We start from the raw sequence: 17094 nt of genomic DNA, 5'->3' as shown, positions 1-17094 counted from the left end.
CGGACCTGCACCAGATTTCTGGTCATTCCCTGCAGCGTCCCATTATGTGGCCCACACAGTGACGGAGGGTCCCTCTAACCAAGTCAGCAACACTTTTTGGTAGGCTCCTCCGGGAGCTTCGGCTACACTGAGAGTTACTGGCACTCTCTTCTCCTGCCAGTATCAGTGTGTATGTGAGCACACCGATATTCTTTTCTTCAAAAAAGAATATTTTCCAAAAAATAATATTTCCCAATAATATTATTCAAAAAAGAATATTTTAAAAAAAGGAAAAGAATATTTTTTTTCTTCAAAAAAGAAATAAGATATTTCTTTTCTTCAAAAACAAATATGTTTTTGAAGAAAAGAAACCCTGATCTAGTATCTCCAGTGTACACATAGAGGTACCAATGTTCACAAAGAGCATGCACAGTAGCTCCACGGCTTTGAAAGCTTGTGCTGAGCAACACGGATGCATGACAGCCATCCAAACTCTTTGCATTGGGATGCATTGGGAGCCTACAGCTCTCTCCCTTCAGGAAGGAAAAGAACACCCCAGCACTTAGGACCTTAATTCCTTCATAAAAGTAGCAGCAGAATCCCTGAAAAGGATATTATCAACTGGAATGTAACAGGCCAGGGATTTCTTTCCTACATTCCATTTTCTGCACTGTGGGTCTTTTCTGGCATCAGCTTTATTATTTGCTTCACTGTGGTCACATGTAGTAGGGCCAAGTTATCAAAGCTCCCTCAAGCCACATCCTCCACACAAACATGTGTATGGACCTCTAGTGTGAATGGGAAACACAAAGCTGGGTATAACACTACGTTTCTCAGGCACTAAACCAACATTTGTGAGCAAAGCCATCTGTGTGCCAGTACATCTGAATGTGCAGTGGAAGGTACTCCAAAAAAACTTGAGCACACATCCAGGCTGTTTATGAAAACGAAGCAGACAAATAGCAGGCCTCATGAAAACCAGACTGACCTGAAGATTCACTTAAACAGGAGCTAGACTGCATTCCTTTTGTTGGATGCCAGCTCAGCTGGTCTCTGACTTGTCACTCAACTTCTCCATGTTTGCTTGCAACGTATGCCTTCCAAAAATCTTGCCTTTGGCCGGCAGAAATTAAAACAAGCAGCCAAGATTCCTCCCTGCTGTCCCTCCCCCTTTCCCCCTGCCTTGATTTTGCTTTTTTATCAAGGCCAGTGAAAAATTGGCACAGTCAAATATTTTGTTCAGCTCCTTCTTTTAGGCTTTGAAGTCCTGCAAAGCTGTGCAGAGAGTCTAGGCTTCCATTCACATCTGCTTTCCATGAAGCCACTGGACTGCACTTCATTTGTGCCATTGTTAGAGTTTTCAAGAGAGGGACAGAATAAATGGAGCAGTGACATTTCGGGGGAAAGTGCAAATATGCAAGGAATTGCATCATTGGGAAGAACAAACTGGCCCACTGGAGACAGTTTCTCCAGAGAGTAATTGCAAAATGGCAGGACTAGGCAGAAATGATCCCTGACTGTAGACTGTGTCTAGAAATAACAATACATGTTGGGGGAAAATACATAGCTAGATTCTGTTATAATACCATACAATCACATCTGTACAACTATCAATAGCTGCCTTCCTCACCATAAAGACAGGAGGGGGGGAAAGACATTTCACATAAACAAAGAATCAGTTTACCGAAGCTTCAAGAAATCAACTTCAATAGCTGCAAGAAACTAATTGGAAGTTGTACACAGAAGCTGTAAGGTCAGAGATGGTATGGTGGAAACAGGGTGTTGTCAACAACATAATGGTTCTCCTACTGCTGGGGAACAATCAGGGCATTTGTTTTGTGGACTAATCTTGCAATGGTGCCTCATTCCAAGGCATTTGGTTTTCTTAGATCACACAACAGGTCTTGACCAGAGCCTTCTAGCCATCATTCATTGTGGCCAAGGAATAATGACTTTTGTGCTGCTGCTTTTGACAGCTTTTTGAATTATGGCTGAAGTGAATATTCACCCACTCTTTGGGGGTCAAAAGTAGCACTTCCCTGAAATATGTCCTGAAAAAAAACCCAAAAGTCACATGTGCAAATATTCACCCTTTTCTGAAGCGGTTCATGGACATTGTTTTTGCAATCTGCTGCTGTTTTTTGGTTCCATTTTTTTCCTGGTTAGGGTTTTTTCCTCCTTCCTATTCTGAAACCAACCATCCAAAATTACATCAGCTCTTTTCAAATATACCCTTCAAGCTGGTCCTGGTCCTAATCAGCTAGGATCACTATCTGCGCTGCTCTAGGCAGCATGGATCAACAGAGCCCGGGACTCGTTTTCCTGGCCCCCAGATATTCCCCCAGGCACTGCACAGTGAATCCAGTGCCTTGGGGGATTCCCCCATCAGATGGGCACTCTAGGTGCCCATCTCTGTGTCTCCTCTGGCTCCGTGGAGTCTGAAATAGGACACACGATCCTGCCAGCCAGGTTAAGGTAGCACTTGCTCCTTTAACCTCAGCTAAGAGCCGGGCTTGGGAGTGGGGTTATTTTATTTTTTATTTGTATTTATTTATATTTATTTCTCACTCTTCCTCCGAGGAGCTCAGAGGCCGGGACTATTTTTATCCTCACAACAACCCTGTGAGGTAGGTTAGGCTGAGAGATACATCACTGGCCCAGAGTCACCCAGGGAGTTTCATGGCTGAATGGGGATTCGAACTCAGGTCTTCCCGGTCCTAGTCCAACACTCTAACCACTGCACTATTCTAGTTCTCTAGCATAGGTTAGGGTTAGGCTGGGCAGGAGCAGCGGGATCCACACGGATCCCAGCAGGGAAGGAGTGGCTGGATCTCCGTGGATACCAGCACTCCACACAATTTGCCTAGCCCTACCCTGGGCTAGGTTGCTCATGAGAACAGCCTCTATGTGTACAACAATATTGTGAGGTCTCTCTCCAGGTGCTGGAGAAGCTTTGTTTAGAGTAGGTCTGCACACCTCCAGCCCTCTATCTGTTGTATGACTACAACTCCCATCATCCCCATCCACAGTGACCAATTGTTAGGGTTGATGGGAGTTATAGTCCAACAACAGCTGGAAGGCCAAAGTTGTGCAGCCCTGGTTTAGGATATGGGAAATAATCTGATGAAGTTACAGATTCCTTTTGGCCTCACTGAGCAATTTGTACTGAATTTCCATGCCAAAAGGTATTTAAAAGCGGCAGATAAATGGCTTAAAACACATCAAATGAACTGTGATGGGTTTAATGTGACTGAGGTATTGATGATAAAGTTTCCAAGTTTTAACAATGTTTTATAGCTAGAGCATAGGATAGGGCTGGCCCCTGCAAGGTTGTGGGTTAGCTTGCCCTTGAGCAGAAAATTCTATTCAGCAAGTCAACAACTCTGTTTTTCTTGACAATGGTTCATTTTGCAAGTAGAAATTGTTTTTTCCCCTTATTTCTCTCCCCAGCCCCTGGAAACAGTTTTGCAAAGTTGCGAAATTCTTTCTTAATCTTTCATCTGATGTGATCATAAATATCCTGATTGTATTCTGTTGATTGACAGATTTGGGATGGATTAGGTGGGGATTACAGACCGGAATGATGAATATGCACTTCCATGGTCAATAACTCTGCAATAAGTCAACAGAGTACCATTTTACTCTGACCATATAATCTAATTAACATGGCTGTTTATATATTGAATATTATTTTAAGAACTTTTTAATAAAAGAGGTCTTAAGAATAGTGATGCTTTAAATAAAATAAGGTAGACCTTTAGGTTAGTGTACAATGCTTTTTGGAATCACCCTTACTTTAAAGGTTTTTTCTTCATATAAACATATCTTTTCTTTTTCTTTTTCTAAATAATAGACTGATTCTGCTCATTTTAATAGTCAGTCCTGCATTTATTCTGTGACCTCAAAGTTGTATGGTAAAGAAAGCTAAATTCTGCCATTAAAATAAATTATGCTGCTTTTAGGATTCATGTTAGCAAAGAACTCATAAGAACAGCCCTGCTGGATCAGGCCCAAGGTCTATTTAGTCCAGCATCCTCTTTCACAAAGTGGCCCACCAGATGCCTCTGAGAAGCAAGAGGTGAGGGCATGCCCTCTTTCCTGCTGTTTCTCCCTTGCAACTGGTATTCAGAGGCATCTTGCCTCTGAGGCTGGAGGTGGCCTATAGCCAACAGACTAGTAGCCATTGATAGACCTGTCCTCCATGAATTTGTCTAAGCCCATTTTAAAGCAATCAAAACTAGTGTTTCTGTCTGCTCTTCTCCTGGTTCTACTCTGTCCCTTTCTGGTTTATCTGAAACATTTGCACCCTCATACCTTAGAGGATATTTCTTGCCAAACCAGATACCACCCAGTTCCTGTCGGCATTTCCCCAGGCGTCATTTTAAAAGCTGCTCTGTGATCTTTTTGATTTTAAGTGCCAGCAGACTGGTTCTATCTTGGTTCAAGTGGAGCCTGTCCCTTTTGTACAGGCTTTGCTTGCCCCTAGTGCCTAACAAATCTAAACCCCTCCTCCCAGCACCACCGTTCCATCCAGTTTCACCACCGTGGCCCCATGGGTGGAGCTATAATTGAGTGGGTGGGTTCAAAAACCGGGGGGGGCTCCTGAGGGACCCCCAGGTCCACCCCTCCCTATTTTCTTCATTATCTCCCTCACTCTGAGAGAGGGGTGAACACAGAGAGAAGGGTAAACACAGGCCCCCTCTCCCCTAACTACACCCCTGGGTGGCCCCTTCCAAAGAGGTGAACTTGAGGACATTTGGGGGAAGGTGGTCACATGCAAAGGAGGACAGAGCCGTGTACCTTTAATATAATCATGTAAAGCTGCTCCTGCTTGATCCTCCCCAAGTTCAGTGGTCTGCCCTGCTTCCCCCTTCCCGGCCACCCATCCTTCCAGTGTGGCACACCAGGAGTCCTGCTTGTTGCAGCACGTGCAGGAAGGAACAGAAAAGACGGAGGTAAGAACAGGTAGAAGACGCCATGGCTACCCCATATTCTGCATTGCTGGGGGTTTAAGAATAGGATGCAGATCTCTGAGTTGCAGGACTATGATTTTCAAATCATGTTCTGAGGAATCCTGGAATACCTAAGAAACTTATTGAGGGCTCCTCAGTCTGTAGAGGTGGGCAACATCTGTGAAAGGCAGCCTGCAACTGCGACCAATCTTTCCTGCAACCTACAGCCAAAAAGAATTGCCAATCGGATGTAGGAGCGGGGGGACCTGACCTTGGTCTGTCTGTGTGTGCAGACACTTACTTCTAGGTCAGTTGCCGGAACTGCTCACATAAAAGTCAGAAATTTGTCCTGGTTGCCAGAATAGTATGAGTCACTAGTCAGTGTGAATATTTTATTTTATTTATTTTATTTTATTTTCCCCATTTCTCTGCTGCCCTTCCAAAATGGCTCAGGGCAGTTTACAGGGCCTGTATTTTGAGTAATAGTCAGGATCATTGTTTTCTTTTGGTGCACATAGCTAAACTGTATAGCCAGAGCATATACAGACCAGGGTGCCTGGCTATGAAGCTCAGTGCACAATTTGACATGTTGCTGCAGGGTGCCTCTGTGTCATTTCTCCATAGCCCATCTGCTGAGCCGCGGGAGATAGTGTGGACAGTGACAGAGCAATAGGCACATGTGGCAATGAGTCTTGCAGGAGACGATGGGAGTTGTAGTCAATAACATTGGGGAATCCCTGTTACAGGGAACACTGGTGTCTATACAATACTGGGCTAGCAGCCTCCACAAAACCATGAGCATCTTTCAATGCTCTCTTGGTATGAGCTTCAAGTTCCTCTTCCCACTGCTCAGCTGTTGTCACCAATTATATCCATCTCTCATTTTAGCCCCGCAACAACCCTGTGAGGTAGGATCAAATCAAACTGGCCTGGTTCGACTGGTTCAAACTCAAACTGGACCAGCTCTCCAAAAAGGGGTGGGTGGGTGGTCCAAATTTGAGCCAAACCGGCCCCACTTCTAACAAACTGGATAGGAACTGGTTCAACTAGTTCTAGTGCTTGTAAAGGGGAATCCGGTAAGGATTCTCCTTTACGAGCACCATGGGGGAACCCTATGGAGGTTTAAAAGGTTGTGCGGAGGCACAAACCAGGCCCCCGACATCCCAGATGATAGGGAGAGCACCAGAGGGGTTTAGGGGAGCCACCACCAGCCCGCTGCCACCAAGGACCCACGCCACTGCTACAGTAGATAAAGTAACCTCCTGCCCACCCCCCTGCCCAGCCTTTTTAACCCCCGCAGGGTACCCATGCAGTGCTTGTAAAGCACAAGCCTTATAGGATTCCTCTTTACAGGCACTAGAACTGGGGGGCAAACCGGTTTGACCCAGTTCGACCCGAGTTCTAGAAACTAACCGAACCACCAGTTGGTTCAGCAGAACTGGTTCAGATACATGGTTCAGATACATACTGGTTCAGATACATGGACTGGGTGGTTCAGAACCACCAGCTGGTTCAGATACATTGACTGGGTGGCTCGGTTTGAGTCCAGTTCAGACTCGAATCCAACTGCCCAGAGCAGTTCTGTGCACATCCCTCCTTAAATGCCATTTAAAGGGATCTAAATACCATTTCCCTGCCAAGGGTGGATGGTCATTTCCGAAAAGGCACAATCACACTCAGCTCACCCCCTTTGAGATCATGTCCTATGGCCGCCAGCCTGCTGACGTTCTGACACCTTGCCCACAGTCTGACAACGCAAGCACCATAGAACCTGCTGGGAGGAGGATTTGGCAGACCAGAAAGAGGAAGTTGATGGGCTACAGTTGGACAAACATCTGCAATGCGATTAGCGGTTGCAAAAATTAACCTCAGATTCGCCTAACCACGGTTTCCCATTATGTGCGAATGCAGCCTCTGTGTCTGGAATACTGCTTAGTTCCCAAATGCACAGAGACTTAACCAAAAAATGCCAAGCACGCCAGTCATTTCTAATCCTGCTGCACTGCACATCCTCACAGTCCAAACAGGGTTTGCATTCAGGCACTTATAAAAACTTGAATGCCCTCCAATATCATTTAAATCACTCAGTGAATGTTTGGGTGATTTAAAACTTTTGGAACACTTTTGCACTTGGCGTGTGAGGGCTCCAAGTTGGCAGGAAATCAAGGCATGTTCTTGCGTGGCAGCCCAGAGCATATTGAATCAATTTCAGCATGTAAAAATAATTAACAATGATAAAAACACATTAATAATGCTATAATTATAAAGGCCAAGCCAAAGGGTTTTATTTATTTTTTTAATATGTGGAGGAGAAATGGCTGCAGAAATCCCAAAATAATTTGTGAACAGCTTGAATGAAGAGCAGCAAGAGATTTCAGTGGTGAGGGGGAAATTCAGCAAACTCAAACGCAAGGAGCAAAGACAGGAACCATTTGTCAGCCACTGAAAAGCTGCCGCTCTCTAGCTTCTGGGACTTGCTAAATAAAACTTTGTGCCTGTTGGGGAACCTCCAGACCAGAAGATCACTGCTGTTTAAGGTCCGATTCTCTTTCAAGCTATCAGTGTCAGAAGAAAACAACGCACATCATTGCAGGACAGAGCTCAAATGTTCTAGTAGTCGAAGTATGACAGCCAAATTCAACACCTGTGTTGAAAGGACAGCACCATTGGCAGTCTGTCAGAAGCCACCTGGAAGGGGAGACAGGAGAGAAACTGGAGGCTGAAAAATGACTTAAATGGAGACAATTAAAGTTAGCAATTAAACTAGCTAAGGTTCCTCTGTGGATGCTTTTTTTTTTTTTTTTTGGCTTAGAGAGAAAAAAAGACTCTCTTGATTAATCAATTGGATGTTTATTAAAAGGAATTAGAAGCGGGACATAGCCATACAGCTAGATGAATCTGTGCTTAATTTAAAGGTGAAGTGTGCCGTTGAGTTTAGGGGTATGTTAACAATGCAGATCAATTCCAGTGAAATTGTCACTGTGGTTATTTCTTTGCATTGCACTTGCATCTGTGCATTTTCTTTTGTGCCTGCATTTGGCTGTTTGAGTGTTCTTTTTGGGCACATGGGTAGAGGGGTGGTTTTTTTTATCATACTAAGCATGCTCCACTGTCTCAACATCCATTCATCTCTTTCTGTACCAACACTTGGAGCAGTAAATCATAAGAACAGAAGGACAGCCCTGCTGGATCAGGCCCAAGGCCATCTAGTCCAGCATCCTGTTTCACACAGTGGCCCAGCACTGGCCCACAATCCAGATGTCTACTCATAGAGCTTGAACCAAGAGGCTTGTTGGTCCAGGGCAGAAATTCCCAGCCTGTGGTACTCCAGATGTTGCTGAACTACAACTCCCATCATCCCCAGCCACAGGTTGGAAACCTCTGGCCTAGGTAGGGATACAAATCTCGATATGGCTATTTAAGGCCTAGCTGGAATCCTGGAAGGAATGGCTTGCTAATGAGGCTTGCTAATGAGACCAGGTGAGGTGACCGCCTCAGGTGGCACTTGAGCCTCGGGGAGGCAAGTCAGGCATCTCAATCCTGCCACCTGCCTGCCACTTGCTGTGCCACCCACCGCTTTCCCAGTGCTCAGGGATGATATTTTAAAAACCCATCCCTGTGCACCCAGAAGCCGCTGAGTGGCTAGAGAAAGGAGGAGGAAGAGGGAGCTGGCCCTGCCCCTCAATGGCCAACATAAGTGGCATGGCTGGCCCCTTATGTTGGGGCCTGGACAAGCTCTTCTAAAGAGGAAGAGGATGGTTGTCCCTTTATTGGCTATGGCTGGGAGCAAGAAGCTGATGAAATGGATCTTTGGTTTGATCCAGTGAGGCTCTTCTTTCGTTCTTCTCTACCTACCAAAGGGGGATAGGTACACCAGGGTTTTGGTTTTGGTTTTTGGTTTTTAGATGTGCAGCCAGACACAAAATGTACAGTTCCAGGGGACAAAAAGTGAATTTCCAAAAGAACATTTGCACAATTCAAAAAAATCCAAAACCATGACAAAATTGTATAATGCTAGCTGACGTACAAAATTACTGATGATAACAATGTGAAAAGTAAAGTGAGTAGTCCAGGTTCCCCTAGAACCTAGATTCTGATACTTCAAGCAAATTAATTTTAGGTATATCAGAAACTAAATTATCATAGATCATGCCTCAGGAAGCTCATGCAAACTTATTTCCCTTATCTGTGTACTTATTGTTGTAATTTGTTATTGTTTAGCAAAGCACCAAGAGGAAGCTGCCCACTCCAGTTACAAAGTTAGTCAAGCAGAGCCTTATTGTTGCAGTTAGTCAAGAACAAACATGGAGATTGTAGTGTAGTATAAAGTAAATAATTTGAGATAGGAAAGACGACCTATCTTAACAATGAGCTACATAGTGAATAAGAGGGGAGAGAGACAGATGCTCCCATCTGCTTTCCAAGGAGAAAGGAAGTAGAACTGACTCACTACAGGAAATACCTAAGGAGTCAAGGCAAGGGTCAAAGAGTAGAGGAAAGGCAGGGATAGGTAAGGGGACCCTCACTAACTACCTCTGCTCCCAGTGCCCCTAGTGGTAATCAGGATAGTTGGTGCAAAAGGTCGATGCCCTGGAACTCCATCTCCAACACTTATCAGTGTCCAGACCACAAAAGATTCACTGGAGAAAAAGGTTTCCGAACATCAGAGGAGTTAATTTCCAATAAGAGAATGCACAGGCCTGCTGTAGCATGAATTACGACCGCATACCTCTGTGCAGTTACAAATTTTCCTTTTAAAAAACCCAGAGGCACACTATTCTTCCTCTGGTTAAAGGGATTTCTGGCCTTGGGGTGGTAGTAAAGGCCTCTTTACATAGGCATTGGGAGCTACATTGTATCTTTCTTACTAGTGCCTTCACAAGGATTATTGACTGCATCCAGCAGTGGGTTTTATTTTGTTAGCCTCTTGTACCTCCCAGCCAAGAAGGGCTGATATAGTTGTGGTTATATTTTTCCAGCTTTCTCTAGCTTAGGAGCCCCTCGGGGGACTATTTGCATGAGTGGTTTGCTGGAGTTTTATTTTTATAATAAATGTTACACTCTTTAATTTTATTTTTGTATGTTAATTAAATACTTTTTTAAAAAATCACAGTGCCAACACTATAGCTGAAGCCAAGATAAATACGCAAACAAGAAGACAATCCAAGCATATCAGACAGCAGAGTATTATAGCATAGGCATGTGTTTCAAAGGAGAGCCACATAACAGAGCTTGGATCTTTAAATTAAGAATCTCAGAAAGGAGATGCACATATCTAAATCTCTGCTCAGATGTGTGAAGGCTTGTTTCTCAAGGCTGTGAAGGCCAGTGCCAGATTTAGGCACAACCTACGTAAGCTGCAGCTTAGTACCTCACATTATGAGGGGCCTCTGAATTTTTTAAAAAACGCAACTAGATTTCATTTAAAGGTATTTCATTTAAAGGCATTTCTAATGCAAAAAGGCTTCTTGTGAGATGTTGCAAATAGCAACTGGCGAATGGCTGATTTAAGTCTAGCCTTTGTCTCAGAGCAAGTCCACATGGGGGAAAGAAAAATGTGAATTCATTCCCTCTATGTTTGCTCAAAAAAGGCTGTCCCTCTGGCAATTGCTGCCACCACACCCAAATTATTACAGAGTTTGTCCCCCACCCCAGATTTGAATGAATGTCCAGGGAACTCTCCTCCTCATTTACCAAATGGAAAAATACAAAAATTTCCCACATGTAGCCTACGCATGGTAGTATTCTGCTGAGCAATCAAACTTGAGGCATGTTTGCACCAGAGTAAAACCACTTTCCAGCCCCACCTTTCCTGAGTTGAAAATCCACTCAAAGAGGCTGGTTAAAATTGTAAAGGACCAAAAAGAAAAATAACCTTTATTCAAAATACTACAGACTGCTTCAGTCTGAGGCTCTCTCTCAGCTTCAGTTACAGGTAACAGCAAGCACTCAGTACTTTTCAAGATTTCTTCCAAAGAACACTCCGCTGGTATTTGGAGTGGCACACTTTAAAGATATTGATTACTCAGTTGCCTAGAACATAAATGCAAGAAAAGTTCAAAAGAAAACACACCCCAGTTGTAAGGAACCTTTAAAAGCACCTTTACGGGTTACAGAAACTTCTACAGAGCCCTAGTTGGATAAAAGGGCTCAGGCTAGCATTTTTTAGAAGATTATGTTACAAAATAAAACACAATAGACCAGTTGTAAGGATATGCAAAGCACTAAAATAAAGAAATCTGACACCAGCTACCTAACACATGGTTCCCTTGCTAAACCTTTCTCCGAAAACAAGCCCTGGCTTCTTCCCTGAACTCACCAAAACCATGGTAGAGACTTCAGCTTCCTGGCAGATTTCCTTCCCTGAGAGGATTCTACAGGCTAGCTTTGACCATGAGGCAGCAAAAGCTCAATTGCTTCCCAGTAAGCCTTCCCCACCATCCTCTCTCATCTCCTGCCTGGCTCCAACTGAGAACAAAGACCCCCTTCACTACCTGCCGCCTGGCCCTCTAGGTCCCAGTCACTGTGTGCTGAGTGGCTGATCCCTAGAGGTCACTGCTTGACAGACAGGACAGGATTCCCTTCCGGTTTACTCTTCAGGGTAAGGGAGGGACCGATTGCTACACAAGATGACTAATTTTGTTAGCTTATTAGTTTTTCATTGCATCTTTGACAAGTAAAAATAAAATTGTATGTCCTTTTTGTTCGAGAGATAGCTATAGAGACAGAGACAGAAGTAGAGATATTTGTAATGCTATGAGGCCTTTTAAACCTGATGTAGCTTAGGGCCTTGGTATGCCATAATCTGGCCCTGAAGAGAGCTACGTATTCCATGAATGTTGGTAGGGTGGGACACAATGTCATAATTGCAGGCCCTTCTCCCCGCCAACTTGCCTGCATATATTCCATTACACAACTGCAATGCTGGTACATTGCAGACATGTGACAGAACTCATATTGAGTGGAGGGCAGTAGGGATGTGCACGAACCAGTCTGGAGGCCATGTTAGAGGCCTCTGAACCAGTTCAGAATTGGGCCAATCCAGTCGTCCGGCGGGGGGGATGTCTAGCTTTAAGGGCGGGGGGTAATACTTACCCCTCCCGCTGCTTTTCCGCCGTCGGTGCTCCACTCTGGAGTTGCAACGTGTGAAGTGTGTGGCGCATGCAGGGCAGCAGCAACGGGCATGCGCGCACTGCAACAGGCGCATGCGTGCCGGCAACTTCCTCTTTTTCCGGGCAATGACGGGGCCAGGGGCGGCAGGGAGGAACGCTGCCACCTCTCAAACTTTGCTCCAGAGTGGAGCACCAGAGGGGGGAAAGCGGCGGGAGGGGTAAGTACTACCCCCCGCCCTTAAAGCTAGACACCCCCCAGTGCCGGACCGTCCCTCCATGGTTCCGTGCACATCCCTAGAGGGCAGAGCCCACCATTTTAAGTACATTCAACCCTCTTGCCTATCCCTCCAAACATCTGAAAAGGACAAGAAATGCTTTCTTCATTTCCCCAGTCCATATATCCCACTTTTCCTGCAACTATGTGACTTACAATAAAATCTAAAGATATGATATAATAATAAATGTAACCACAATATTAAACATCAGCTCCAGTAAAGGCCAAATCATACCAGAAACCCCAAATCTGATATCCCCACCCAATTTAAAAACTAATCAGCCACTCCTAATAGCTTGCTAGAGCATCCATGTTTTTACCTGACATCTGAAGGGATTAAGTCAGTGGGTCAGATGGGCTTCTGATGGTCCACAAAGCTGCACATTCCTAACATTATGCTAAGAGAGACTGATGAGCCCAAAGCCATCCAGGGAGTGTCTAGGCAAAGTGAACGTGGCACTTGGGATTCTCATCTCTATTTCCCACACTCCAACCACCACACCCCATCCAGTGAATGTGGTGTATCCTGCAGCAAATTTCTACCCCTGTGTAAATGCGCCTACCACTTTCTCAATTCATTTCAGCTCGGCTTACAAAATGTTGGAAAATGTACATGCCTTTGTATACAGATATGTGCCTGAATATTCAAAAGTACAACAGCCCTATTCACAAGAACATATCTAAGAATCTGGGGAGGGAGCAGAGTAGGATCATGCCCACCACCCCAAACCTCCATGCATTCATGTGAAGATCTGAAAAGAACTTATGCACGCATGTAGTTCTCTCTCGGCATGATTGAGAGCCCTGAGTTTTGCAGTGCTTCTAATGATACACGCAATCACTATTGCAGGGGCATAGCTATAATTGAACAAGAGGGGTGGGGACAAATGTCCTCGGGTCCATGAAGTGGGGGGCACTGATAGGGAAACAACCCACTCTTGTCTCTCCCCTCCCTGACTCATTGGCAGCTGGCTCTTGAATATTTATTTATTTATCTTATTTAGAAGAATAAATCGAGTGTGGGGAGTGTGATATCATATGCACAGGAGGAAAAGAAAGGGCATACTGATAGTTCCCCCCACTCCATCATGTCCATATAGTTCTTCTGGAGCAAAGACATGTTCTGGGGGACAGGCAGAGAAAGCAGAGAAGGCAGGGGACCCAGGGGCCCATCTTCACTTCTTGTTCCAGGGCCCACTTCAACCTTGCTATGCTGCTACAATATTGTATGTATGTACGCTCTGTTCAGTAAAGTAAAGTGGGCCATCGGCGAGTCGTGTCGACTCCTGGCGACCACAGAGCCCCATGGTTGTCTTTGGTAGAATACAAGAGGGGTTTACCATTGCCTCTTCCCACGCAGTATGAGATTATGCCTTTCCTATATCGCTGCTGCCCAATATAGGTGTTTCCCATAATCTGGGAAACATACCAGCAGGGATTCGAACCGGCAACCTCTGGCTTGCTAGTCAAGTCATTTCCCCACTGCGTCACTCACATAAACACATGGACGGTTAGGAGGAAGAGGCAGTAGACACAATCCCACTCCTCTTCCACCACATGTTATGGTCCCCAAATGCATCTTGTGTATAGGGCTAAAGTTAGAATCAGCCCTTTGAACAGAAAGTGCCCCCTTCCCTCATTTGGCCACGAAGCCCCTTAGGATCATCCTGCACCAGCAGTCAGTTTCTAAAAAGAGAGGTACCAGCATATGTCTGCCTGGCACTTGCACCTGCTGATTTAGAAGTCTGGCCATATAATCACAGATGCATTGAGAAGCACTGTGGTTACTCAACAGAGTCAGAAATAGATTCTGCATTTGCTCAGACATTCTCCTCTTCATCATAATGCTTCACACAATCCAACACTGAGCCACGGCACTGATGACAGGCAGCCACTAGAATTGCCTATCTGGTTAACTTGTTATATGGTTCTTATGGTTTTATTGAGTTAATGTTTTAGTGTGATTTTTATGGCGTTTTATTGCATTTGAACTTTTGTAAACCACCTTGGGATGTGTTTTTTGAAAGACAGTATAGAAATTTGACTATAAAATACATTCTGATGAGCCCAGCTCAAATGTAGTCTCAGTTATTAGGGTAACTGTGTGATTTTAAACCCTCATGGTTGTGTTTATATTGGCTGACATCCAGACTGAATTAACAGGGCAAGTTAGTGGCTGACATGAGGACGAAAATTGCTATAACTACCACTATTAGTATGTATATACCGTTTTTTCAACAAAAGGGCTCAAACCATGGTTCCGTGAGCAGAAAGGGCTCACAATCCAAAAGGAAACACAAGATAGACACAAGCAACAACCACTGGAGGGATGCTGTGCTGGGGTTGGATAGGGAGAGTGACTTTCCTGCTGCTATACAGATGAGAATCACCACTTGAAAAGGTGCCTCTTTGCTCAGTTAGCAATCAGATTACTTCATGTAGTCCCATTGAAATTAAAAGGATGCCTAACTTGTCCTTTTAATTTCAGTGGGACTACTTTGAGTAATTTTCCTCATCACATCATTAGTCATCACATCATGACTAATTTGTCCCATTAATTTCAATGTGACCTTAAGTGGCGCAGCAGGGAAATGCTTGACTAACAAGAAGAAGGTTGCCAGTTCAAATCCCCGCTGGTATGTTTCCCAGACTATGGGGAACACCTATATTGGGCAGCAGAGATACAGGAAGATGCTGAAAGGCATCATCTCCTACTGCACGGGAGGAGGCAATGGTAAAGCCCTCCTGTATTCTACCAAAGACAACCACAGGGCTCTGTGATCGCCAGGCAGGAGCGGAGCCAGCTGAGCGGCGGCCTGCGTCCAACCCCGCTCGGCGGCCCCAATATGCCTGTGCACATTACGTCACGCACATGGGGCATGGCTCGGGCTCTGTAGGAGCCCAGAGAGCCAACTCCCCCCTCCCATGCCCGGGCCACCGAGAGCCTGGGTGAACTCTTTGCAGGTTATTTCAGGCAGCTCCGACTGCCCAATAGAACGTATTTCCCTTCCTCTCCCTCTCTGGAGGGAGAGAAAAGGGAAGACGTCCTGTTAGGCAGCCGACCCTGCCTGAAATGAAGAGCTGAGAGCCCGTTCCAGCTCTCAGCAGCCCAGGCCACGCCCCCTCACATGACAAGGGGGCGTGGCCTGGGCTGCCAAGAGCCGGAACGGGCCTCAGCTCTTCATTTCAGGCAGGGTCGGCTGCCTAACAGGACGTCTTCCCTTTTCTCTCCCTCCAGAGAGGGAGAGGAAGGGAAATACGTTCTATTGGGCAGTCAGAGCTGCCTGAAATAACCGGCAAAGGGTTCACCCGGGCTCTCAGTGGTCCGGGCATGGGAGGGGGGAGTTCGCTCTGGGCTCCTATGGAGCCCGAGCCATGGGGCTCGGCGGCCTTTTCCCATTGGTGGCCTGGATTCTTTGAACCTGTTTGCCCAAAGGTGGCTCCGCCCCTGTCACCAGGAGCTGACACTGACTGGATGGCACACATTACCATTACTTTACTCCTTGGTACTTTAGATTTGCTATCAGCTGTTGCTTTTAGTTGTAGATCAATTAACAGAAAAGTGTCTAATATATAGGAACATAGAAAGCTGTTCCCCAAGTCAGTCCATTGGTCCAGTGTACTATTATCTACACTGAGCAGCAGCAATTCTCCAGCATTTCAGGCAGGAGGCTTTCTCAGCCCTACCTGAAGATGCCAGTGGTAACAGAACAGAATGGAAAGTGTAGAATCCAAGGGAAAGAGTTGTAGTATGCAAGGACAAGGCAGTGGATTTGAATCAGGAATATTAACAATTTAATGAAATAGATATTATGTACAAGAGAAGTGCAGTCAGCCTTCAGTGCTCTTGTTGCTGGCTGTTTTTTTTTTGTTTTTTTTTTTAGCCCTGCCTCTGCTCCAGGACTAGAATACAAGTAACTAACGCCCCATCCAAAAGCTAGCCTGGATCAAGGAATGGATTAACCAAAAACACCAGGTTAGGAAAGTTAGGTCCCACTCCCAAGCATTGCACTTTGGCCACTGTAAAATCACTTGCCACTCTCTGCATAAGGAGACTCTACAGTGACAGCTAGTCTTACAAAGATACTTGGAAAAGTTATTTTATTGCCCAAGATATCCATGCTTGGGCCAAACCCAAAGGTCAGTCTGTGAGTTAAAAGGACTTTTGGTGGTGTTCCATGTAGGAAAGAGGTTGGGTTTTTTAAAAGGTTTTAATATCTTATCTCTAGTTGGGGAAAATACCACAGCTGTATCTAGTTTGTCTGATTGCACCATTTGGAATTAATTTATTTTTATAGTCTTTCTGATCCCCAAGTTCCATGGCAGGTAGCATTTTCTTATCTCACTTAGCCTTCCAACACATCTATGAGGTAGGTGCTACTCTTATTTCAGTTTTACTGGTTGGGGAACCAATGCTGAAAGAAAGTGATTTATTCCATGGTTACCCTGATTTTACAGAAGAGGAAGGAACTGAAGCCAGTGTTTCAAAGGAAACTTTGGATGTTAAAATAGGGAAAGAGAGAGAAAGAGCAAGTGGCTCATATTTCCTCTTTCAGCACTTCCCATGAGCCAGTTCAGACCTCAATCAGTGTCTGATGGCCTGGTAATTCTCAACATGTGAGTGAATGCAGAAGAAGCCCCATCACAGCATGTTGGAAGTAATACGAAACCCATATTTGTCAGGAGAGTGAGTGCATTTTCTACAGTAGGGTGCGTATATAGTCTTGATACCTAGAGTTATAGGTATCAAAGTGCTATATCTTGTGCCAGATAGTGC

The sequence above is a fragment of the Hemicordylus capensis genome, chromosome 4 (assembly GCF_027244095.1).
Source record: "Hemicordylus capensis ecotype Gifberg chromosome 4, rHemCap1.1.pri, whole genome shotgun sequence".
Lineage (NCBI taxonomy): Eukaryota > Metazoa > Chordata > Lepidosauria > Squamata > Cordylidae > Hemicordylus > Hemicordylus capensis.
Note: the sequence above shows the minus strand (reverse complement) of the source record.